Genomic DNA, 17,500 nt, shown 5'->3' on the forward strand with positions numbered 1-17,500 from the left:
GGAGTCTGTGTCCCCAGCCCGTCGGCTTACGGCCATACCACCCTGAGCACGCCTGATCTCGTCTGATCTCGGAAGCTAAGCAGGGTCGGGCCTGGTTAGTACTTGGATGGGAGACCGCCTGGGAATACCAGGTGCTGTAAGCTTTTACACTGCTGCTTCCTTACAAGAAACATGGGCTTGCAATTACGTTGACGCACGGGCACACGTTAACGTCCTTCTAGTTTCAGCCTTGGATGTCGCTCTGCAAGCATGTGAGAAGCTTGGAGATGGGGAGCAGCTTACCCATCTCGGTGTAGCTTCCTAATACTGGAATAGAGTGTAGCAGGTAGTGGAGATAAAGGCTCAAGTGCAGTGTGTTCGAAAGGCTGACTTTTGAGCTCCTCCACGAGCAGGGGGCCTTGCCTAGTCTATAAAAGGAGTCTGTGTCCCCAGCCCGTCGGCTTACGGCCATACCACCCTGAGCACGCCCGATCTCGTCTGATCTCGGAAGCTAAGCAGGGTCGGGCCTGCTTAGTACTTGGATGGGACACCGCCTGGGAATACCAGGTGCTGTAAGCTTTTACACTGCTGCTTCCTTACAAGAAACATGGGCTTGCAATTACGTTGACGCACTGGCACACGTTAACGTCCTTCTAGTTTCAGCCTTGGATGTCGCTCTGCAAGCATGTGAGAAGCTTGGAGATGGGGAGCAGCTTACCCATCTCGGTGTAGCTTCCTAATACTGGAATAGAGTGTAGCAGGTAGTGGAGATAAAGGCTCAAGTGCAGTGTGTTCGAAAGGCTGACTTTTGAGCTCCTCCACGAGCAGGGGGCCTTGCCTAGTCTATAAAAGGAGTCTGTGTCCCCAGCCCGTCGGCTTACGGCCATACCACCCTGAGCACGCCTGATCTCGTCTGATCTCGGAAGCTAAGCAGGGTCGGGCCTGGTTAGTACTTGGATGGGAGACCGCCTGGGAATACCAGGTGCTGTAAGCTTTTACACTGCTGCTTCCTTACAAGAAACATGGGCTTGCAATTACGTTGACGCACGGGCACACGTTAACGTCCTTCTAGTTTCAGCCTTGGATGTCGCTCTGCAAGCATGTGAGAAGCTTGGAGATGGGGAGCAGCTTACCCATCTCGGTGTAGCTTCCTAATACTGGAATAGAGTGTAGCAGGTAGTGGAGATAAAGGCTCAAGTGCAGTGTGTTTGAAAGGCTGACTTTTGAGCTCCTCCACGAGCAGGGGGTCTTGCCTAGTCTATAAAAGGAGTCTGTGTCCCCAGCCCGTCGGCTTACGGCCATACCACCCTGAGCACGCCCGATCTCGTCTGATCTCGGAAGCTAAGCAGGGTCGGGCCTGGTTAGTACTTGGATGGGAGACAGCCTGGGAATACCAGGTGCTGTAAGCTTTTACACTGCTGCTTCCTTACAAGAAACATGGGCTTGCAATTACGTTGACGCACGGGCACACGTTAACGTCCTTCTAGTTTCAGCCTTGGATGTCGCTCTGCAAGCATGTGAGAAGCTTGGAGATGGGGAGCAGCTTACCCATCTCGGTGTAGCTTCCTATTACTGGAATAGAGTGTAGCAGGTAGTGGAGATAAAGGCTCAAGTGCAGTGTGTTCGAAAGGCTGACTTTTGAGCTCCTCCACGAGCAGGGGGCCTTGCCTAGTCTATAAAAGGAGTCTGTGTCCCCAGCCCGTCGGCTTACGGCCATACCACCCTGAGCACGCCTGATCTCGTCTGATCTCGGAAGCTAAGCAGGGTCGGGCCTGGTTAGTACTTGGATGGGAGACAGCCTGGGAATACCAGGTGCTGTAAGCTTTTACACTGCTGCTTCCTTACAAGAAACATGGGCTTGCAATTACGTTGACGCACGGGCACACGTTAACGTCCTTCTAGTTTCAGCCTTGGATGTCGCTCTGCAAGCATGTGAGAAGCTTGGAGATGGGGAGCAGCTTACCCATCTCGGTGTAGCTTCCTAATACTGGAATAGAGTGTAGCAGGTAGTGGAGATAAAGGCTCAAGTGCAGTGTGTTCGAAAGGCTGACCTTTGAGCTCCTCCACGTGCAGGGGGCCTTGCCTAGTCTATAAAAGGAGTCTGTGTCCCCAGCCCGTCGGCTTATGGCCATACCACCCTGAGCACGCCCGATCTCGTCTGATCTCGGAAGCTAAGCAGGGTCGGGCCTGGTTAGTACTTGGATGGGAGACCGCCTGGGAATACCAGGTGCTGTAAGCTTTTACACTGCTGCTTCCTTACAAGAAACATGGGCTTGCACTTACGTTGACGCACGGGCACACGTTAACGTCCTTCTAGTTTCAGCCTTGGATGTCGCTCTGCAAGCATGTGAGAAGCTTGGAGATGGGGAGCAGCTTACCCATCTCGGTGTAGCTTCCTAATACTGGAATAGAGTGTAGCAGGTAGTGGAGATAAAGGCTCAAGTGCAGTGTGTTTGAAAGGCTGACTTTTGAGCTCCTCCACGAGCAGGGGGTCTTGCCTAGTCTATAAAAGGAGTCTGTGTCCCCAGCCCGTCGGCTTACGGCCATACCACCCTGAGCACGCCCGATCTCGTCTGATCTCGGAAGCTAAGCAGGGTCGGGCCTGGTTAGTACTTGGATGGGAGACCGCCTGGGAATACCAGGTGCTGTAAGCTTTTACACTGCTGCTTCCTTACAAGAAACATGGGCTTGCAATTACGTTGACGCACGGGCACACGTTAACGTCCTTCTAGTTTCAGCCTTGGATGTCGCTCTGCAAGCATGTGAGAAGCTTGGAGATGGGGAGCAGCTTACCCATCTCGGTGTAGCTTCCTAATACTGGAATAGAGTGTAGCAGGTAGTGGAGATAAAGGCTCAAGTGCAGTGTGTTCGAAAGGCTGACTTTTGAGCTCCTCCACGAGCAGGGGGCCTTGCCTAGTCTATAAAAGGAGTCTGTGTCCCCAGCCCGTCGGCTTACGGCCATACCACCCTGAGCACGCCTGATCTCGTCTGATCTCGGAAGCTAAGCAGGGTCGGGCCTGGTTAGTACTTGGATGGGAGACCGCCTGGGAATACCAGGTGCTGTAAGCTTTTACACTGCTGCTTCCTTACAAGAAACATGGGCTTGCAATTACGTTGACGCACGGGCACGGGCACAGGCACACGTTAACGTCCTTCTAGTTCCAGCCTTGCTTTGGTTTTCACAGAAAAAAGAGAATGGTGCACCGTTCCTGGTGGCACTGCAATGCCAGGTCAATGCAAGGAGTGAAGAGAGCAAGCCCCAGTTTTCACCTCCCAATGCTCAAAAATGCATTTAATATTTAATCCCCATATAGAGGACATATCAGATATTAAACTGATTAGAACAGATACTACACTTGATCTTAGCCAAAAGGCCGAGAAGCGATGGCCCACAAGTGTCTGGGGCCAACTCAAGATCTTGGCACACAAGTTACTTGTTGTGGTGCCATGTTTTTTAAGTGCGCATAACAAAGGCTGCTGCTGATCACCTCTGCCCCAAGGTGATCTAAGTGCACCTCTGAGCCTTGACGGACAGCTGCTTGACATTTGACACACTCAAAGGGCGCGGCCATACAGCAAAGCCCACCAAAAACAACTTAAACTCTTGAACGTTCGAAAGGCTGACCTTTGAGCTCCTACACGAGCAGGGGGCCTTGCCTAGTCTATAAAAGGAGTCTGTGTCCCCAGCCCGTCGGCTTACGGCCATACCACCCTGAGCACGCCGGATCTCGTCTGATCTCGGAAGCTAAGCAGGGTCGGGCCTGGTTAGTACTTGGATGGGACACCGCCTGGGAATACCAGGTGCTGTAAGCTTTTACACTGCTGCTTCCTTACAAGAAACATGGGCTTGCAATTACGTTGACGCACGGGCACACGTTAACGTCCTTCTAGTTTCAGCCTTGGATGTCGCTCTGCAAGCATGTGAGAAGCTTGGAGATGGGGAGCAGCTTACCCATCTCGGTGTAGCTTCCTAATACTGGAATAGAGTGTAGCAGGTAGTGGAGATAAAGGCTCAAGTGCAGTGTGTTCGAAAGGCTGACTTTTGAGCTCCTCCACGAGCAGGGGGCCTTGCCTAGTCTATAAATGGAGTCTGGGTCCCCAGCCCGTCGGCTTACGGCCATACCACCCTGAGCACGCCCAATCTCGTCTTATCTCGGAAGCTAAGCAGGGTCGGCCCTGGTTAGTACTTGGATGGGAGACCGCCTGGGAATACCAGGTGCTGTAAGCTTTTACACTGCTGCTTCCTTACAAGAAACATGGGCTTGCAATTACGTTGATGCACGGGCACACGTTAACGTCCTTCTAGTTTCAGTCTTGGATGTCGCTCTGCAAGCATGTGAGAAGCTTGGAGATGGGGAGCAGCTTACCCATCTCGGTGTAGCTTCCTAATACTGGAATAGAGTGTAGCAGGTAGTGGAGATAAAGGCTCAAGTGCAGTGTGTTCGAAAGGCTGACTTTTGAGCTCCTCCACGAGCAGGGGGCCTTGCCTAGTCTATAAAAGGAGTCTGTGTCCCCAGCCCGTAGGCTTACGGCCATACCACCCTGAGCACGCCCGATCTCGTCTGATCTCGGAAGCTAAGCAGGGTCGGGCCTGGTTAGTACTTGGATGGGAGACCGCCTGGGAATACCAGGTGCTGTAAGCTTTTACACTGCTGCTTCCTTACAAGAAACATGGGCTTGCAATTACGTTGACACACGGGCACAGGCACACGTTAACGTCCTTCTAGTTCCAGCCTTGCTTTGGTTTTCACAGAAAAAAGAGAATGGTGCACCGTTCCTGGTGGCACTGCAATGCCAGGTCAATGCAAGGAGTGAAGAGAGCAAGCCCCAGTTTTCACCTCCCAATGCTCAAAAATGCATTTAATATTTAATCCCCATATAGAGGACATATCAGATATTAAACTGATAAGAACAGATACTACACTTGATCTTAGCCAAAAGGCCGAGAAGCGATGGCCCACAAGTGTCTGGGGCCAACTCAAGATCTTGGCACACAAGTTACTTGTTGTGGTGCCATGTTTTTTAAGTGTGCATAACAAAGGCTGCTGCTGATCACCTCCGCCCCAAGGTGATCTAAGTGCACCTCTGAGCCTTGAAGGACAGCTGCTTGACATTTGACACACTCAAAGGGCGCGGCCATACAGCAAAGCCCACCAAAAACAACTTAAACTCTTGAACGTTCGAAAGGCTGACCTTTGAGCTCCTCCACGTGCAGGGGGCCTTGCCTAGTCTATAAAAGGAGTCTGTGTCCCCAGCCCGTCGGCTTATGGCCATACCACCCTGAGCACGCCCGATCTCGTCTGATCTCGGAAGCTAAGCAGGGTCGGGCCTGGTTAGTACTTGGATGGGAGACCGCCTGGGAATACCAGGTGCTGTAAGCTCTTACACTGCTGCTTCCTTACAAGAAACATGGGCTTGCACTTACGTTGACGCACGGGCACACGTTAACGTTCTAGTTTCAGCCTTGGATGTCTCTCTGCAAGCATGTGAGAAGCTTGGAGATGGGGAGCAGCTTACCCATCTCGGTGTAGCTTCCTAATACTGGAATAGAGTGTAGCAGGTAGTGGAGATAAAGGCTCAAGTGCAGTGTGTTTGAAAGGCTGACTTTTGAGCTCCTCCACGAGCAGGGGGTCTTGCCTAGTCTATAAAAGGAGTCTGTGTCCCCAGCCCGTCGGCTTACGGCCATACCACCCTGAGCACGCCCGATCTCGTCTGATCTCGGAAGCTAAGCAGGGTCGGGCCTGGTTAGTACTTGGATGGGAGACCGCCTGGGAATACCAGGTGCTGTAAGCTTTTACACTGCTGCTTCCTTACAAGAAACATGGGCTTGCAATTACGTTGACGCACGGGCACACGTTAACGTCCTTCTAGTTTCAGCCTTGGATGTCGCTCTGCAAGCATGTGAGAAGCTTGGAGATGGGGAGCAGCTTACCCATCTCGGTGTAGCTTCCTATTACTGGAATAGAGTGTAGCAGATAGTGGAGATAAAGGCTCAAGTGCAGTGTGTTCGAAAGGCTGACTTTTGAGCTCCTCCACGAGCAGGGGGCCTTGCCTAGTCTATAAAAGGAGTCTGTGTCCCCAGCCCGTCGGCTTACGGCCATACCACCCTGAGCACGCCTGATCTCGTCTGATCTCGGAAGCTAAGCAGGGTCGGGCCTGGTTAGTACTTGGATGGGAGACCGCCTGGGAATACCAGGTGCTGTAAGCTTTTACACTGCTGCTTCCTTACAAGAAACATGGGCTTGCAATTACGTTGACGCACGGGCACGGGCACAGGCACACGTTAACGTCCTTCTAGTTCCAGCCTTGCTTTGGTTTTCACAGAAAAAAGAGAATGGTGCACCGTTCCTGGTGGCACTGCAATGCCAGGTCAATGCAAGGAGTGAAGAGAGCAAGCCCCAGTTTTCACCTCCCAATGCTCAAAAATGCATTTAATATTTAATCCCCATATAGAGGACATATCAGATATTAAACTGATTATAACAGATACTACACTTGATCTTAGCCAAAAGGCCGAGAAGCGATGGCCCACAAGTGTCTGGGGCCAACTCAAGATCTTGGCACACAAGTTACTTGTTGTGGTGCCATGTTTTTTAAGTGTGCATAACAAAGGCTGCTGCTGATCACCTCCGCCCCAAGGTGATCTAAGTGCACCTCTGAGCCTTGACGGACAGCTGCTTGACATTTGACACACTCAAAGGGCGCGGCCATACAGCAAAGCCCACCAAAAACAACTTAAACTCTTGAACGTTCGAAAGGCTGACCTTTGAGCTCCTCCACGTGCAGGGGGCCTTGCCTAGTCTATAAAAGGAGTCTGTGTCCCCAGCCCGTCGGCTTACGGCCATACCACCCTGAGCACGCCCGATCTCGTCTGATCTCGGAAGCTAAGCAGGGTCGGGCCTGGTTAGTACTTGGATGGGAGACCGCCTGGGAATACCAGGTGCTGTAAGCTTTTACACTGCTGCTTCCTTACAAGAAACATGGGCTTGCACTTACGTTGACGCACGGGCACACGTTAACGTCCTTCTAGTTTCAGCCTTGGATGTCGCTCTGCAAGCATGTGAGAAGCTTGGAGATGGGGAGCAGCTTACCCATCTCGGTGTAGCTTCCTAATACTGGAATAGAGTGTAGCAGGTAGTGGAGATAAAGGCTCAAGTGCAGTGTGTTTGAAAGGCTGACTTTTGAGCTCCTCCACGAGCAGGGGGTCTTGCCTAGTCTATAAAAGGAGTCTGTGTCCCCAGCCCGTCGGCTTACGGCCATACCACCCTGAGCACGCCCGATCTCGTCTGATCTCGGAAGCTAAGCAGGGTCGGGCCTGCTTAGTACTTGGATGGGACACCGCCTGGGAATACCAGGTGCTGTAAGCTTTTACACTGCTGCTTCCTTACAAGAAACATGGGCTTGCAATTACGTTGACGCACTGGCACACGTTAACGTCCTTCTAGTTTCAGCCTTGGATGTCGCTCTGCAAGCATGTGAGAAGCTTGGAGATGGGGAGCAGCTTACCCATCTCGGTGTAGCTTCCTAATACTGGAATAGAGTGTAGCAGGTAGTGGAGATAAAGGCTCAAGTGCAGTGTGTTCGAAAGGCTGACTTTTGAGCTCCTCCACGAGCAGGGGGCCTTGCCTAGTCTATAAAAGGAGTCTGTGTCCCCAGCCCGTCGGCTTACGGCCATACCACCCTGAGCACGCCTGATCTCGTCTGATCTCGGAAGCTAAGCAGGGTCGGGCCTGGTTAGTACTTGGATGGGAGACCGCCTGGGAATACCAGGTGCTGTAAGCTTTTACACTGCTGCTTCCTTACAAGAAACATGGGCTTGCAATTACGTTGACGCACGGGCACACGTTAACGTCCTTCTAGTTTCAGCCTTGGATGTCGCTCTGCAAGCATGTGAGAAGCTTGGAGATGGGGAGCAGCTTACCCATCTCGGTGTAGCTTCCTAATACTGGAATAGAGTGTAGCAGGTAGTGGAGATAAAGGCTCAAGTGCAGTGTGTTTGAAAGGCTGACTTTTGAGCTCCTCCACGAGCAGGGGGTCTTGCCTAGTCTATAAAATGAGTCTGTGTCCCCATCCCGTCGGCTTACGGCCATACCACCCTGAGCACGCCCGATCTCGTCTGATCTCGGAAGCTAAGCAGGGTCGGGCCTGGTTAGTACTTGGATGGGAGACAGCCTGGGAATACCAGGTGCTGTAAGCTTTTACACTGCTGCTTCCTTACAAGAAACATGGGCTTGCAATTACGTTGACGCACGGGCACACGTTAACGTCCTTCTAGTTTCAGCCTTGGATGTCGCTCTGCAAGCATGTGAGAAGCTTGGAGATGGGGAGCAGCTTACCCATCTCGGTGTAGCTTCCTATTACTGGAATAGAGTGTAGCAGGTAGTGGAGATAAAGGCTCAAGTGCAGTGTGTTCGAAAGGCTGACTTTTGAGCTCCTCCACGAGCAGGGGGCCTTGCCTAGTCTATAAAAGGAGTCTGTGTCCCCAGCCCGTCGGCTTACGGCCATACCACCCTGAGCACGCCTGATCTCGTCTGATCTCGGAAGCTAAGCAGGGTCGGGCCTGGTTAGTACTTGGATGGGAGACAGCCTGGGAATACCAGGTGCTGTAAGCTTTTACACTGCTGCTTCCTTACAAGAAACATGGGCTTGCAATTACGTTGACGCACGGGCACACGTTAACGTCCTTCTAGTTTCAGCCTTGGATGTCGCTCTGCAAGCATGTGAGAAGCTTGGAGATGGGGAGCAGCTTACCCATCTCGGTGTAGCTTCCTAATACTGGAATAGAGTGTAGCAGGTAGTGGAGATAAAGGCTCAAGTGCAGTGTGTTCGAAAGGCTGACCTTTGAGCTCCTCCACGTGCAGGGGGCCTTGCCTAGTCTATAAAAGGAGTCTGTGTCCCCAGCCCGTCGGCTTATGGCCATACCACCCTGAGCACGCCCGATCTCGTCTGATCTCGGAAGCTAAGCAGGGTCGGGCCTGGTTAGTACTTGGATGGGAGACCGCCTGGGAATACCAGGTGCTGTAAGCTTTTACACTGCTGCTTCCTTACAAGAAACATGGGCTTGCACTTACGTTGACGCACGGGCACACGTTAACGTCCTTCTAGTTTCAGCCTTGGATGTCGCTCTGCAAGCATGTGAGAAGCTTGGAGATGGGGAGCAGCTTACCCATCTCGGTGTAGCTTCCTAATACTGGAATAGAGTGTAGCAGGTAGTGGAGATAAAGGCTCAAGTGCAGTGTGTTTGAAAGGCTGACTTTTGAGCTCCTCCACGAGCAGGGGGTCTTGCCTAGTCTATAAAAGGAGTCTGTGTCCCCAGCCCGTCGGCTTACGGCCATACCACCCTGAGCACGCCCGATCTCGTCTGATCTCGGAAGCTAAGCAGGGTCGGGCCTGGTTAGTACTTGGATGGGAGACCGCCTGGGAATACCAGGTGCTGTAAGCTTTTACACTGCTGCTTCCTTACAAGAAACATGGGCTTGCAATTACGTTGACGCACGGGCACACGTTAACGTCCTTCTAGTTTCAGCCTTGGATGTCGCTCTGCAAGCATGTGAGAAGCTTGGAGATGGGGAGCAGCTTACCCATCTCGGTGTAGCTTCCTAATACTGGAATAGAGTGTAGCAGGTAGTGGAGATAAAGGCTCAAGTGCAGTGTGTTCGAAAGGCTGACTTTTGAGCTCCTCCACGAGCAGGGGGCCTTGCCTAGTCTATAAAAGGAGTCTGTGTCCCCAGCCCGTCGGCTTACGGCCATACCACCCTGAGCACGCCTGATCTCGTCTGATCTCGGAAGCTAAGCAGGGTCGGGCCTGGTTAGTACTTGGATGGGAGACCGCCTGGGAATACCAGGTGCTGTAAGCTTTTACACTGCTGCTTCCTTACAAGAAACATGGGCTTGCAATTACGTTGACGCACGGGCACGGGCACAGGCACACGTTAACGTCCTTCTAGTTCCAGCCTTGCTTTGGTTTTCACAGAAAAAAGAGAATGGTGCACCGTTCCTGGTGGCACTGCAATGCCAGGTCAATGCAAGGAGTGAAGAGAGCAAGCCCCAGTTTTCACCTCCCAATGCTCAAAAATGCATTTAATATTTAATCCCCATATAGAGGACATATCAGATATTAAACTGATTAGAACAGATACTACACTTGATCTTAGCCAAAAGGCCGAGAAGCGATGGCCCACAAGTGTCTGGGGCCAACTCAAGATCTTGGCACACAAGTTACTTGTTGTGGTGCCATGTTTTTTAAGTGCGCATAACAAAGGCTGCTGCTGATCACCTCTGCCCCAAGGTGATCTAAGTGCACCTCTGAGCCTTGACGGACAGCTGCTTGACATTTGACACACTCAAAGGGCGCGGCCATACAGCAAAGCCCACCAAAAACAACTTAAACTCTTGAACGTTCGAAAGGCTGACCTTTGAGCTCCTACACGAGCAGGGGGCCTTGCCTAGTCTATAAAAGGAGTCTGTGTCCCCAGCCCGTCGGCTTACGGCCATACCACCCTGAGCACGCCGGATCTCGTCTGATCTCGGAAGCTAAGCAGGGTCGGGCCTGGTTAGTACTTGGATGGGACACCGCCTGGGAATACCAGGTGCTGTAAGCTTTTACACTGCTGCTTCCTTACAAGAAACATGGGCTTGCAATTACGTTGACGCACGGGCACACGTTAACGTCCTTCTAGTTTCAGCCTTGGATGTCGCTCTGCAAGCATGTGAGAAGCTTGGAGATGGGGAGCAGCTTACCCATCTCGGTGTAGCTTCCTAATACTGGAATAGAGTGTAGCAGGTAGTGGAGATAAAGGCTCAAGTGCAGTGTGTTCGAAAGGCTGACTTTTGAGCTCCTCCACGAGCAGGGGGCCTTGCCTAGTCTATAAATGGAGTCTGGGTCCCCAGCCCGTCGGCTTACGGCCATACCACCCTGAGCACGCCCAATCTCGTCTTATCTCGGAAGCTAAGCAGGGTCGGCCCTGGTTAGTACTTGGATGGGAGACCGCCTGGGAATACCAGGTGCTGTAAGCTTTTACACTGCTGCTTCCTTACAAGAAACATGGGCTTGCAATTACGTTGATGCACGGGCACACGTTAACGTCCTTCTAGTTTCAGTCTTGGATGTCGCTCTGCAAGCATGTGAGAAGCTTGGAGATGGGGAGCAGCTTACCCATCTCGGTGTAGCTTCCTAATACTGGAATAGAGTGTAGCAGGTAGTGGAGATAAAGGCTCAAGTGCAGTGTGTTCGAAAGGCTGACTTTTGAGCTCCTCCACGAGCAGGGGGCCTTGCCTAGTCTATAAAAGGAGTCTGTGTCCCCAGCCCGTAGGCTTACGGCCATACCACCCTGAGCACGCCCGATCTCGTCTGATCTCGGAAGCTAAGCAGGGTCGGGCCTGGTTAGTACTTGGATGGGAGACCGCCTGGGAATACCAGGTGCTGTAAGCTTTTACACTGCTGCTTCCTTACAAGAAACATGGGCTTGCAATTACGTTGACACACGGGCACAGGCACACGTTAACGTCCTTCTAGTTCCAGCCTTGCTTTGGTTTTCACAGAAAAAAGAGAATGGTGCACCGTTCCTGGTGGCACTGCAATGCCAGGTCAATGCAAGGAGTGAAGAGAGCAAGCCCCAGTTTTCACCTCCCAATGCTCAAAAATGCATTTAATATTTAATCCCCATATAGAGGACATATCAGATATTAAACTGATAAGAACAGATACTACACTTGATCTTAGCCAAAAGGCCGAGAAGCGATGGCCCACAAGTGTCTGGGGCCAACTCAAGATCTTGGCACACAAGTTACTTGTTGTGGTGCCATGTTTTTTAAGTGTGCATAACAAAGGCTGCTGCTGATCACCTCCGCCCCAAGGTGATCTAAGTGCACCTCTGAGCCTTGAAGGACAGCTGCTTGACATTTGACACACTCAAAGGGCGCGGCCATACAGCAAAGCCCACCAAAAACAACTTAAACTCTTGAACGTTCGAAAGGCTGACCTTTGAGCTCCTCCACGTGCAGGGGGCCTTGCCTAGTCTATAAAAGGAGTCTGTGTCCCCAGCCCGTCGGCTTACGGCCATACCACCCTGAGCACGCCCGATCTCGTCTGATCTCGGAAGCTAAGCAGGGTCGGGCCTGGTTAGTACTTGGATGGGAGACCGCCTGGGAATACCAGGTGCTGTAAGCTTTTACACTGCTGCTTCCTTACAAGAAACATGGGCTTGCACTTACGTTGACGCACGGGCACACGTTAACGTCCTTCTAGTTTCAGCCTTGGATGTCGCTCTGCAAGCATGTGAGAAGCTTGGAGATGGGGAGCAGCTTACCCATCTCGGTGTAGCTTCCTAATACTGGAATAGAGTGTAGCAGGTAGTGGAGATAAAGGCTCAAGTGCAGTGTGTTTGAAAGGCTGACTTTTGAGCTCCTCCACGAGCAGGGGGTCTTGCCTAGTCTATAAAAGGAGTCTGTGTCCCCAGCCCGTCGGCTTACGGCCATACCACCCTGAGCACGCCCGATCTCGTCTGATCTCGGAAGCTAAGCAGGGTCGGGCCTGGTTAGTACTTGGATGGGAGACCGCCTGGGAATACCAGGTGCTGTAAGCTTTTACACTGCTGCTTCCTTACAAGAAACATGGGCTTGCAATTACGTTGACGCACGGGCACACGTTAACGTCCTTCTAGTTTCAGCCTTGGATGTCGCTCTGCAAGCATGTGAGAAGCTTGGAGATGGGGAGCAGCTTACCCATCTCGGTGTAGCTTCCTAATACTGGAATAGAGTGTAGCAGGTAGTGGAGATAAAGGCTCAAGTGCAGTGTGTTCGAAAGGCTGACTTTTGAGCTCCTCCACGAGCAGGGGGCCTTGCCTAGTCTATAAAAGGAGTCTGTGTCCCCAGCCCGTCGGCTTACGGCCATACCACCCTGAGCACGCCTGATCTCGTCTGATCTCGGAAGCTAAGCAGGGTCGGGCCTGGTTAGTACTTGGATGGGAGACCGCCTGGGAATACCAGGTGCTGTAAGCTTTTACACTGCTGCTTCCTTACAAGAAACATGGGCTTGCAATTACGTTGACGCACGGGCACGGGCACAGGCACACGTTAACGTCCTTCTAGTTCCAGCCTTGCTTTGGTTTTCACAGAAAAAAGAGAATGGTGCACCGTTCCTGGTGGCACTGCAATGCCAGGTCAATGCAAGGAGTGAAGAGAGCAAGCCCCAGTTTTCACCTCCCAATGCTCAAAAATGCATTTAATATTTAATCCCCATATAGAGGACATATCAGATATTAAACTGATAAGAACAGATACTACACTTGATCTTAGCCAAAAGGCCGAGAAGCGATGGCCCACAAGTGTCTGGGGCCAACTCAAGATCTTGGCACACAAGTTACTTGTTGTGGTGCCATGTTTTTTAAGTGTGCATAACAAAGGCTGCTGCTGATCACCTCCGCCCCAAGGTGATCTAAGTGCACCTCTGAGCCTTGAAGGACAGCTGCTTGACATTTGACACACTCAAAGGGCGCGGCCATACAGCAAAGCCCACCAAAAACAACTTAAACTCTTGAACGTTCGAAAGGCTGACCTTTGAGCTCCTCCACGTGCAGGGGGCCTTGCCTAGTCTATAAAAGGAGTCTGTGTCCCCAGCCCGTCGGCTTATGGCCATACCACCCTGAGCACGCCCGATCTCGTCTGATCTCGGAAGCTAAGCAGGGTCGGGCCTGGTTAGTACTTGGATGGGAGACCGCCTGGGAATACCAGGTGCTGTAAGCTCTTACACTGCTGCTTCCTTACAAGAAACATGGGCTTGCACTTACGTTGACGCACGGGCACACGTTAACGTTCTAGTTTCAGCCTTGGATGTCTCTCTGCAAGCATGTGAGAAGCTTGGAGATGGGGAGCAGCTTACCCATCTCGGTGTAGCTTCCTAATACTGGAATAGAGTGTAGCAGGTAGTGGAGATAAAGGCTCAAGTGCAGTGTGTTTGAAAGGCTGACTTTTGAGCTCCTCCACGAGCAGGGGGTCTTGCCTAGTCTATAAAAGGAGTCTGTGTCCCCAGCCCGTCGGCTTACGGCCATACCACCCTGAGCACGCCCGATCTCGTCTGATCTCGGAAGCTAAGCAGGGTCGGGCCTGGTTAGTACTTGGATGGGAGACCGCCTGGGAATACCAGGTGCTGTAAGCTTTTACACTGCTGCTTCCTTACAAGAAACATGGGCTTGCAATTACGTTGACGCACGGGCACACGTTAACGTCCTTCTAGTTTCAGCCTTGGATGTCGCTCTGCAAGCATGTGAGAAGCTTGGAGATGGGGAGCAGCTTACCCATCTCGGTGTAGCTTCCTATTACTGGAATAGAGTGTAGCAGATAGTGGAGATAAAGGCTCAAGTGCAGTGTGTTCGAAAGGCTGACTTTTGAGCTCCTCCACGAGCAGGGGGCCTTGCCTAGTCTATAAAAGGAGTCTGTGTCCCCAGCCCGTCGGCTTACGGCCATACCACCCTGAGCACGCCTGATCTCGTCTGATCTCGGAAGCTAAGCAGGGTCGGGCCTGGTTAGTACTTGGATGGGAGACCGCCTGGGAATACCAGGTGCTGTAAGCTTTTACACTGCTGCTTCCTTACAAGAAACATGGGCTTGCAATTACGTTGACGCACGGGCACGGGCACAGGCACACGTTAACGTCCTTCTAGTTCCAGCCTTGCTTTGGTTTTCACAGAAAAAAGAGAATGGTGCACCGTTCCTGGTGGCACTGCAATGCCAGGTCAATGCAAGGAGTGAAGAGAGCAAGCCCCAGTTTTCACCTCCCAATGCTCAAAAATGCATTTAATATTTAATCCCCATATAGAGGACATATCAGATATTAAACTGATTATAACAGATACTACACTTGATCTTAGCCAAAAGGCCGAGAAGCGATGGCCCACAAGTGTCTGGGGCCAACTCAAGATCTTGGCACACAAGTTACTTGTTGTGGTGCCATGTTTTTTAAGTGTGCATAACAAAGGCTGCTGCTGATCACCTCCGCCCCAAGGTGATCTAAGTGCACCTCTGAGCCTTGACGGACAGCTGCTTGACATTTGACACACTCAAAGGGCGCGGCCATACAGCAAAGCCCACCAAAAACAACTTAAACTCTTGAACGTTCGAAAGGCTGACCTTTGAGCTCCTCCACGTGCAGGGGGCCTTGCCTAGTCTATAAAAGGAGTCTGTGTCCCCAGCCCGTCGGCTTACGGCCATACCACCCTGAGCACGCCCGATCTCGTCTGATCTCGGAAGCTAAGCAGGGTCGGGCCTGGTTAGTACTTGGATGGGAGACCGCCTGGGAATACCAGGTGCTGTAAGCTTTTACACTGCTGCTTCCTTACAAGAAACATGGGCTTGCACTTACGTTGACGCACGGGCACACGTTAACGTCCTTCTAGTTTCAGCCTTGGATGTCGCTCTGCAAGCATGTGAGAAGCTTGGAGATGGGGAGCAGCTTACCCATCTCGGTGTAGCTTCCTAATACTGGAATAGAGTGTAGCAGGTAGTGGAGATAAAGGCTCAAGTGCAGTGTGTTTGAAAGGCTGACTTTTGAGCTCCTCCACGAGCAGGGGGTCTTGCCTAGTCTATAAAAGGAGTCTGTGTCCCCAGCCCGTCGGCTTACGGCCATACCACCCTGAGCACGCCCGATCTCGTCTGATCTCGGAAGCTAAGCAGGGTCGGGCCTGGTTAGTACTTGGATGGGAGACCGCCTGGGAATACCAGGTGCTGTAAGCTTTTACACTGCTGCTTCCTTACAAGAAACATGGGCTTGCAATTACGTTGACGCACGGGCACACGTTAACGTCCTTCTAGTTTCAGCCTTGGATGTCGCTCTGCAAGCATGTGAGAAGCTTGGAGATGGGGAGCAGCTTACCCATCTCGGTGTAGCTTCCTATTACTGGAATAGAGTGTAGCAGGTAGTGGAGATAAAGGCTCAAGTGCAGTGTGTTCGAAAGGCTGACTTTTGAGCTCCTCCACGAGCAGGGGGCCTTGCCTAGTCTATAAAAGGAGTCTGTGTCCCCAGCCCGTCGGCTTACGGCCATACCACCCTGAGCACGCCTGATCTCGTCTGATCTCGCAAGCTAAGCAGGGTCGGGCCTGGTTAGTACTCGGATGGGAGACCGCCTGGGAATACCAGGTGCTGTAAGCTTTTACACTGCTGCTTCCTTACAAGAAACATGGGCTTGCAATTACGTTGACGCACGGGCACGGGCACAGGCACACGTTAACGTCCTTCTAGTTCCAGCCTTGCTTTGGTTTTCACAGAAAAAAGAGAATGGTGCACCGTTCCTGGTGGCACTGCAATGCCAGGTCAATGCAAGGAGTGAAGAGAGCAAGCCCCAGTTTTCACCTCCCAATGCTCAAAAATGCATTTAATATTTAATCCCCATATAGAGGACATATCAGATATTAAACTGATAAGAACAGATACTACACTTGATCTTAGCCAAAAGGCCGAGAAGCGATGGCCCACAAGTGTCTGGGGCCAACTCAAGATCTTGGCACACAAGTTACTTGTTGTGGTGCCATGTTTTTTAAGTGCGCATAACAAAGGCTGCTGCTGATCACCTCCGCCCCAAGGTGATCTAAGTGCACCTCTGAGCCTTGACGGACAGCTGCTTGACATTTGACACACTCAAAGGGCGCTGCCATACAGCAAAGCCCACCAAAAACAACTTAAACTCTTGAACGTTCGAAAGGCTGACCTTTGAGCTCCTCCACGAGCAGGGGGCCTTGCCTAGTCTATAAAAGGAGTCTGGGTCCCCAGCCCGTCGGCTTACGGCCATACCACCCTGAGCACGCCCGATCTCGTCTGATCTCGGAAGCTAAGCAGGGTCGGGCCTGGTTAGTACTTGAATGGGAGACCGCCTGGGAATACCAGGTGCTGTAAGCTTTTACACTGCTGCTTCCTTACAAGAAACATGGGCTTGCAATTACGTTGATGCAAGGGCACACGTTAACGTCCTTCTAGTTTCAGTCTTGGATGTCGCTCTGCAAGCATGTGAGAAGCTTGGAGATGGGGAGCAGCTTACCCATCTCGGTGTAGCTTCCTAATACTGGAATAGAGTGTAGCAGGTAGTGGAGATAAAGGCTCAAGTGCAGTGTGTTCGAAAGGCTGACTTTTGAGCTCCTCCACGAGCAGGGGGCCTTGCCTAGTCTATAAAAGGAGTCTGTGTCCCCAGCCCGTAGGCTTACGGCCATACCACCCTGAGCACGCCCGATCTCGTCTGATCTCGGAAGCTAAGCAGGGTCGGGCCTGCTTAGTACTTGGATGGGACACCGCCTGGGAATACCAGGTGCTGTAAGCTTTTACACTGCTGCTTCCTTACAAGAAACATGGGCTTGCAATTACGTTGACGCACTGGCACACGTTAACGTCCTTCTAGTTTCAGCCATGGATGTCGCTCTGCAAGCATGTGAGAAGCTTGGAGATGGGGAGCAGCTTACCCATCTCGGTGTAGCTTCCTAATACTGGAATAGAGTGTAGCAGGTAGTGGAGATAAAGGCTCAAGTGCAGTGTGTTCGA

At 51.9% G+C, this 17,500-nt stretch overlaps 44 non-coding genes across 44 annotated transcripts; 36 read left to right on the forward strand and 8 right to left on the reverse strand.

Annotated features, from left to right (window-relative positions):
- Window positions 1-24: 24 nt before the first annotated feature.
- LOC131477326 (5S ribosomal RNA) lies at window positions 25-143 on the forward strand. The gene has a single exon (XR_009243669.1). It is a non-coding gene; the product is annotated as a 5S ribosomal RNA (ribosomal RNA).
- Window positions 144-439: 296 nt separating this feature from the next.
- LOC131440944 (5S ribosomal RNA) lies at window positions 440-558 on the forward strand. The gene has a single exon (XR_009231624.1). It is a non-coding gene; the product is annotated as a 5S ribosomal RNA (ribosomal RNA).
- Window positions 559-854: 296 nt separating this feature from the next.
- Window positions 855-973, forward strand: LOC131477327 (5S ribosomal RNA). Its single transcript, XR_009243670.1, has one exon. It is a non-coding gene; the product is annotated as a 5S ribosomal RNA (ribosomal RNA).
- Window positions 974-1,269: 296 nt separating this feature from the next.
- On the forward strand, window positions 1,270-1,388 carry LOC131440951 (5S ribosomal RNA). The gene has a single exon (XR_009231633.1). It is a non-coding gene; the product is annotated as a 5S ribosomal RNA (ribosomal RNA).
- Window positions 1,389-1,684: 296 nt separating this feature from the next.
- Window positions 1,685-1,803, forward strand: LOC131441251 (5S ribosomal RNA). Its single transcript, XR_009231922.1, has one exon. It is a non-coding gene; the product is annotated as a 5S ribosomal RNA (ribosomal RNA).
- A 296-nt stretch (window positions 1,804-2,099) lies between these two features.
- Window positions 2,100-2,218, forward strand: LOC131477171 (5S ribosomal RNA). Its single transcript, XR_009243522.1, has one exon. It is a non-coding gene; the product is annotated as a 5S ribosomal RNA (ribosomal RNA).
- Window positions 2,219-2,514: 296 nt separating this feature from the next.
- LOC131442045 (5S ribosomal RNA) lies at window positions 2,515-2,633 on the forward strand. The gene has a single exon (XR_009232629.1). It is a non-coding gene; the product is annotated as a 5S ribosomal RNA (ribosomal RNA).
- Window positions 2,634-2,929: 296 nt separating this feature from the next.
- On the forward strand, window positions 2,930-3,048 carry LOC131477328 (5S ribosomal RNA). Its single transcript, XR_009243671.1, has one exon. It is a non-coding gene; the product is annotated as a 5S ribosomal RNA (ribosomal RNA).
- Window positions 3,049-3,172: 124 nt separating this feature from the next.
- On the reverse strand, window positions 3,173-3,365 carry LOC131442726 (U2 spliceosomal RNA). The gene has a single exon (XR_009233289.1). It is a non-coding gene; the product is annotated as a U2 spliceosomal RNA (small nuclear RNA).
- A 308-nt stretch (window positions 3,366-3,673) lies between these two features.
- LOC131441120 (5S ribosomal RNA) lies at window positions 3,674-3,792 on the forward strand. The gene has a single exon (XR_009231796.1). It is a non-coding gene; the product is annotated as a 5S ribosomal RNA (ribosomal RNA).
- A 296-nt stretch (window positions 3,793-4,088) lies between these two features.
- Window positions 4,089-4,207, forward strand: LOC131441422 (5S ribosomal RNA). Its single transcript, XR_009232088.1, has one exon. It is a non-coding gene; the product is annotated as a 5S ribosomal RNA (ribosomal RNA).
- A 296-nt stretch (window positions 4,208-4,503) lies between these two features.
- LOC131442056 (5S ribosomal RNA) lies at window positions 4,504-4,622 on the forward strand. Its single transcript, XR_009232640.1, has one exon. It is a non-coding gene; the product is annotated as a 5S ribosomal RNA (ribosomal RNA).
- A 118-nt stretch (window positions 4,623-4,740) lies between these two features.
- Window positions 4,741-4,933, reverse strand: LOC131441690 (U2 spliceosomal RNA). The gene has a single exon (XR_009232293.1). It is a non-coding gene; the product is annotated as a U2 spliceosomal RNA (small nuclear RNA).
- A 308-nt stretch (window positions 4,934-5,241) lies between these two features.
- LOC131477172 (5S ribosomal RNA) lies at window positions 5,242-5,360 on the forward strand. The gene has a single exon (XR_009243523.1). It is a non-coding gene; the product is annotated as a 5S ribosomal RNA (ribosomal RNA).
- A 293-nt stretch (window positions 5,361-5,653) lies between these two features.
- On the forward strand, window positions 5,654-5,772 carry LOC131442068 (5S ribosomal RNA). Its single transcript, XR_009232651.1, has one exon. It is a non-coding gene; the product is annotated as a 5S ribosomal RNA (ribosomal RNA).
- Window positions 5,773-6,068: 296 nt separating this feature from the next.
- LOC131477329 (5S ribosomal RNA) lies at window positions 6,069-6,187 on the forward strand. Its single transcript, XR_009243672.1, has one exon. It is a non-coding gene; the product is annotated as a 5S ribosomal RNA (ribosomal RNA).
- A 124-nt stretch (window positions 6,188-6,311) lies between these two features.
- Window positions 6,312-6,504, reverse strand: LOC131442809 (U2 spliceosomal RNA). The gene has a single exon (XR_009233370.1). It is a non-coding gene; the product is annotated as a U2 spliceosomal RNA (small nuclear RNA).
- Window positions 6,505-6,812: 308 nt separating this feature from the next.
- LOC131442080 (5S ribosomal RNA) lies at window positions 6,813-6,931 on the forward strand. Its single transcript, XR_009232662.1, has one exon. It is a non-coding gene; the product is annotated as a 5S ribosomal RNA (ribosomal RNA).
- A 296-nt stretch (window positions 6,932-7,227) lies between these two features.
- LOC131440945 (5S ribosomal RNA) lies at window positions 7,228-7,346 on the forward strand. Its single transcript, XR_009231626.1, has one exon. It is a non-coding gene; the product is annotated as a 5S ribosomal RNA (ribosomal RNA).
- Window positions 7,347-7,642: 296 nt separating this feature from the next.
- Window positions 7,643-7,761, forward strand: LOC131477330 (5S ribosomal RNA). The gene has a single exon (XR_009243673.1). It is a non-coding gene; the product is annotated as a 5S ribosomal RNA (ribosomal RNA).
- A 296-nt stretch (window positions 7,762-8,057) lies between these two features.
- On the forward strand, window positions 8,058-8,176 carry LOC131440952 (5S ribosomal RNA). Its single transcript, XR_009231634.1, has one exon. It is a non-coding gene; the product is annotated as a 5S ribosomal RNA (ribosomal RNA).
- Window positions 8,177-8,472: 296 nt separating this feature from the next.
- On the forward strand, window positions 8,473-8,591 carry LOC131441252 (5S ribosomal RNA). Its single transcript, XR_009231923.1, has one exon. It is a non-coding gene; the product is annotated as a 5S ribosomal RNA (ribosomal RNA).
- A 296-nt stretch (window positions 8,592-8,887) lies between these two features.
- Window positions 8,888-9,006, forward strand: LOC131477173 (5S ribosomal RNA). The gene has a single exon (XR_009243524.1). It is a non-coding gene; the product is annotated as a 5S ribosomal RNA (ribosomal RNA).
- Window positions 9,007-9,302: 296 nt separating this feature from the next.
- LOC131442091 (5S ribosomal RNA) lies at window positions 9,303-9,421 on the forward strand. The gene has a single exon (XR_009232673.1). It is a non-coding gene; the product is annotated as a 5S ribosomal RNA (ribosomal RNA).
- A 296-nt stretch (window positions 9,422-9,717) lies between these two features.
- On the forward strand, window positions 9,718-9,836 carry LOC131477331 (5S ribosomal RNA). Its single transcript, XR_009243674.1, has one exon. It is a non-coding gene; the product is annotated as a 5S ribosomal RNA (ribosomal RNA).
- A 124-nt stretch (window positions 9,837-9,960) lies between these two features.
- Window positions 9,961-10,153, reverse strand: LOC131442727 (U2 spliceosomal RNA). The gene has a single exon (XR_009233290.1). It is a non-coding gene; the product is annotated as a U2 spliceosomal RNA (small nuclear RNA).
- A 308-nt stretch (window positions 10,154-10,461) lies between these two features.
- Window positions 10,462-10,580, forward strand: LOC131441122 (5S ribosomal RNA). Its single transcript, XR_009231798.1, has one exon. It is a non-coding gene; the product is annotated as a 5S ribosomal RNA (ribosomal RNA).
- A 296-nt stretch (window positions 10,581-10,876) lies between these two features.
- LOC131441423 (5S ribosomal RNA) lies at window positions 10,877-10,995 on the forward strand. Its single transcript, XR_009232089.1, has one exon. It is a non-coding gene; the product is annotated as a 5S ribosomal RNA (ribosomal RNA).
- A 296-nt stretch (window positions 10,996-11,291) lies between these two features.
- Window positions 11,292-11,410, forward strand: LOC131442103 (5S ribosomal RNA). The gene has a single exon (XR_009232684.1). It is a non-coding gene; the product is annotated as a 5S ribosomal RNA (ribosomal RNA).
- A 118-nt stretch (window positions 11,411-11,528) lies between these two features.
- LOC131441691 (U2 spliceosomal RNA) lies at window positions 11,529-11,721 on the reverse strand. The gene has a single exon (XR_009232294.1). It is a non-coding gene; the product is annotated as a U2 spliceosomal RNA (small nuclear RNA).
- A 308-nt stretch (window positions 11,722-12,029) lies between these two features.
- Window positions 12,030-12,148, forward strand: LOC131442114 (5S ribosomal RNA). Its single transcript, XR_009232695.1, has one exon. It is a non-coding gene; the product is annotated as a 5S ribosomal RNA (ribosomal RNA).
- A 296-nt stretch (window positions 12,149-12,444) lies between these two features.
- Window positions 12,445-12,563, forward strand: LOC131442127 (5S ribosomal RNA). The gene has a single exon (XR_009232707.1). It is a non-coding gene; the product is annotated as a 5S ribosomal RNA (ribosomal RNA).
- Window positions 12,564-12,859: 296 nt separating this feature from the next.
- Window positions 12,860-12,978, forward strand: LOC131477333 (5S ribosomal RNA). The gene has a single exon (XR_009243676.1). It is a non-coding gene; the product is annotated as a 5S ribosomal RNA (ribosomal RNA).
- A 124-nt stretch (window positions 12,979-13,102) lies between these two features.
- On the reverse strand, window positions 13,103-13,295 carry LOC131441693 (U2 spliceosomal RNA). The gene has a single exon (XR_009232296.1). It is a non-coding gene; the product is annotated as a U2 spliceosomal RNA (small nuclear RNA).
- A 308-nt stretch (window positions 13,296-13,603) lies between these two features.
- On the forward strand, window positions 13,604-13,722 carry LOC131477176 (5S ribosomal RNA). Its single transcript, XR_009243526.1, has one exon. It is a non-coding gene; the product is annotated as a 5S ribosomal RNA (ribosomal RNA).
- Window positions 13,723-14,015: 293 nt separating this feature from the next.
- LOC131442139 (5S ribosomal RNA) lies at window positions 14,016-14,134 on the forward strand. Its single transcript, XR_009232718.1, has one exon. It is a non-coding gene; the product is annotated as a 5S ribosomal RNA (ribosomal RNA).
- Window positions 14,135-14,430: 296 nt separating this feature from the next.
- Window positions 14,431-14,549, forward strand: LOC131477334 (5S ribosomal RNA). The gene has a single exon (XR_009243677.1). It is a non-coding gene; the product is annotated as a 5S ribosomal RNA (ribosomal RNA).
- Window positions 14,550-14,673: 124 nt separating this feature from the next.
- Window positions 14,674-14,866, reverse strand: LOC131442811 (U2 spliceosomal RNA). The gene has a single exon (XR_009233372.1). It is a non-coding gene; the product is annotated as a U2 spliceosomal RNA (small nuclear RNA).
- A 308-nt stretch (window positions 14,867-15,174) lies between these two features.
- LOC131442150 (5S ribosomal RNA) lies at window positions 15,175-15,293 on the forward strand. The gene has a single exon (XR_009232729.1). It is a non-coding gene; the product is annotated as a 5S ribosomal RNA (ribosomal RNA).
- A 296-nt stretch (window positions 15,294-15,589) lies between these two features.
- Window positions 15,590-15,708, forward strand: LOC131442162 (5S ribosomal RNA). The gene has a single exon (XR_009232740.1). It is a non-coding gene; the product is annotated as a 5S ribosomal RNA (ribosomal RNA).
- Window positions 15,709-16,004: 296 nt separating this feature from the next.
- LOC131441221 (5S ribosomal RNA) lies at window positions 16,005-16,123 on the forward strand. The gene has a single exon (XR_009231894.1). It is a non-coding gene; the product is annotated as a 5S ribosomal RNA (ribosomal RNA).
- Window positions 16,124-16,247: 124 nt separating this feature from the next.
- Window positions 16,248-16,440, reverse strand: LOC131441694 (U2 spliceosomal RNA). Its single transcript, XR_009232297.1, has one exon. It is a non-coding gene; the product is annotated as a U2 spliceosomal RNA (small nuclear RNA).
- Window positions 16,441-16,748: 308 nt separating this feature from the next.
- On the forward strand, window positions 16,749-16,867 carry LOC131477196 (5S ribosomal RNA). Its single transcript, XR_009243546.1, has one exon. It is a non-coding gene; the product is annotated as a 5S ribosomal RNA (ribosomal RNA).
- Window positions 16,868-17,163: 296 nt separating this feature from the next.
- LOC131440946 (5S ribosomal RNA) lies at window positions 17,164-17,282 on the forward strand. Its single transcript, XR_009231627.1, has one exon. It is a non-coding gene; the product is annotated as a 5S ribosomal RNA (ribosomal RNA).
- Window positions 17,283-17,500: the final 218 nt, after the last annotated feature.

Source organism: Solea solea, chromosome 16 (genome assembly GCF_958295425.1).
Source record: "Solea solea chromosome 16, fSolSol10.1, whole genome shotgun sequence".
Classification (NCBI taxonomy): Eukaryota; Metazoa; Chordata; class Actinopteri; order Pleuronectiformes; family Soleidae; genus Solea; species Solea solea.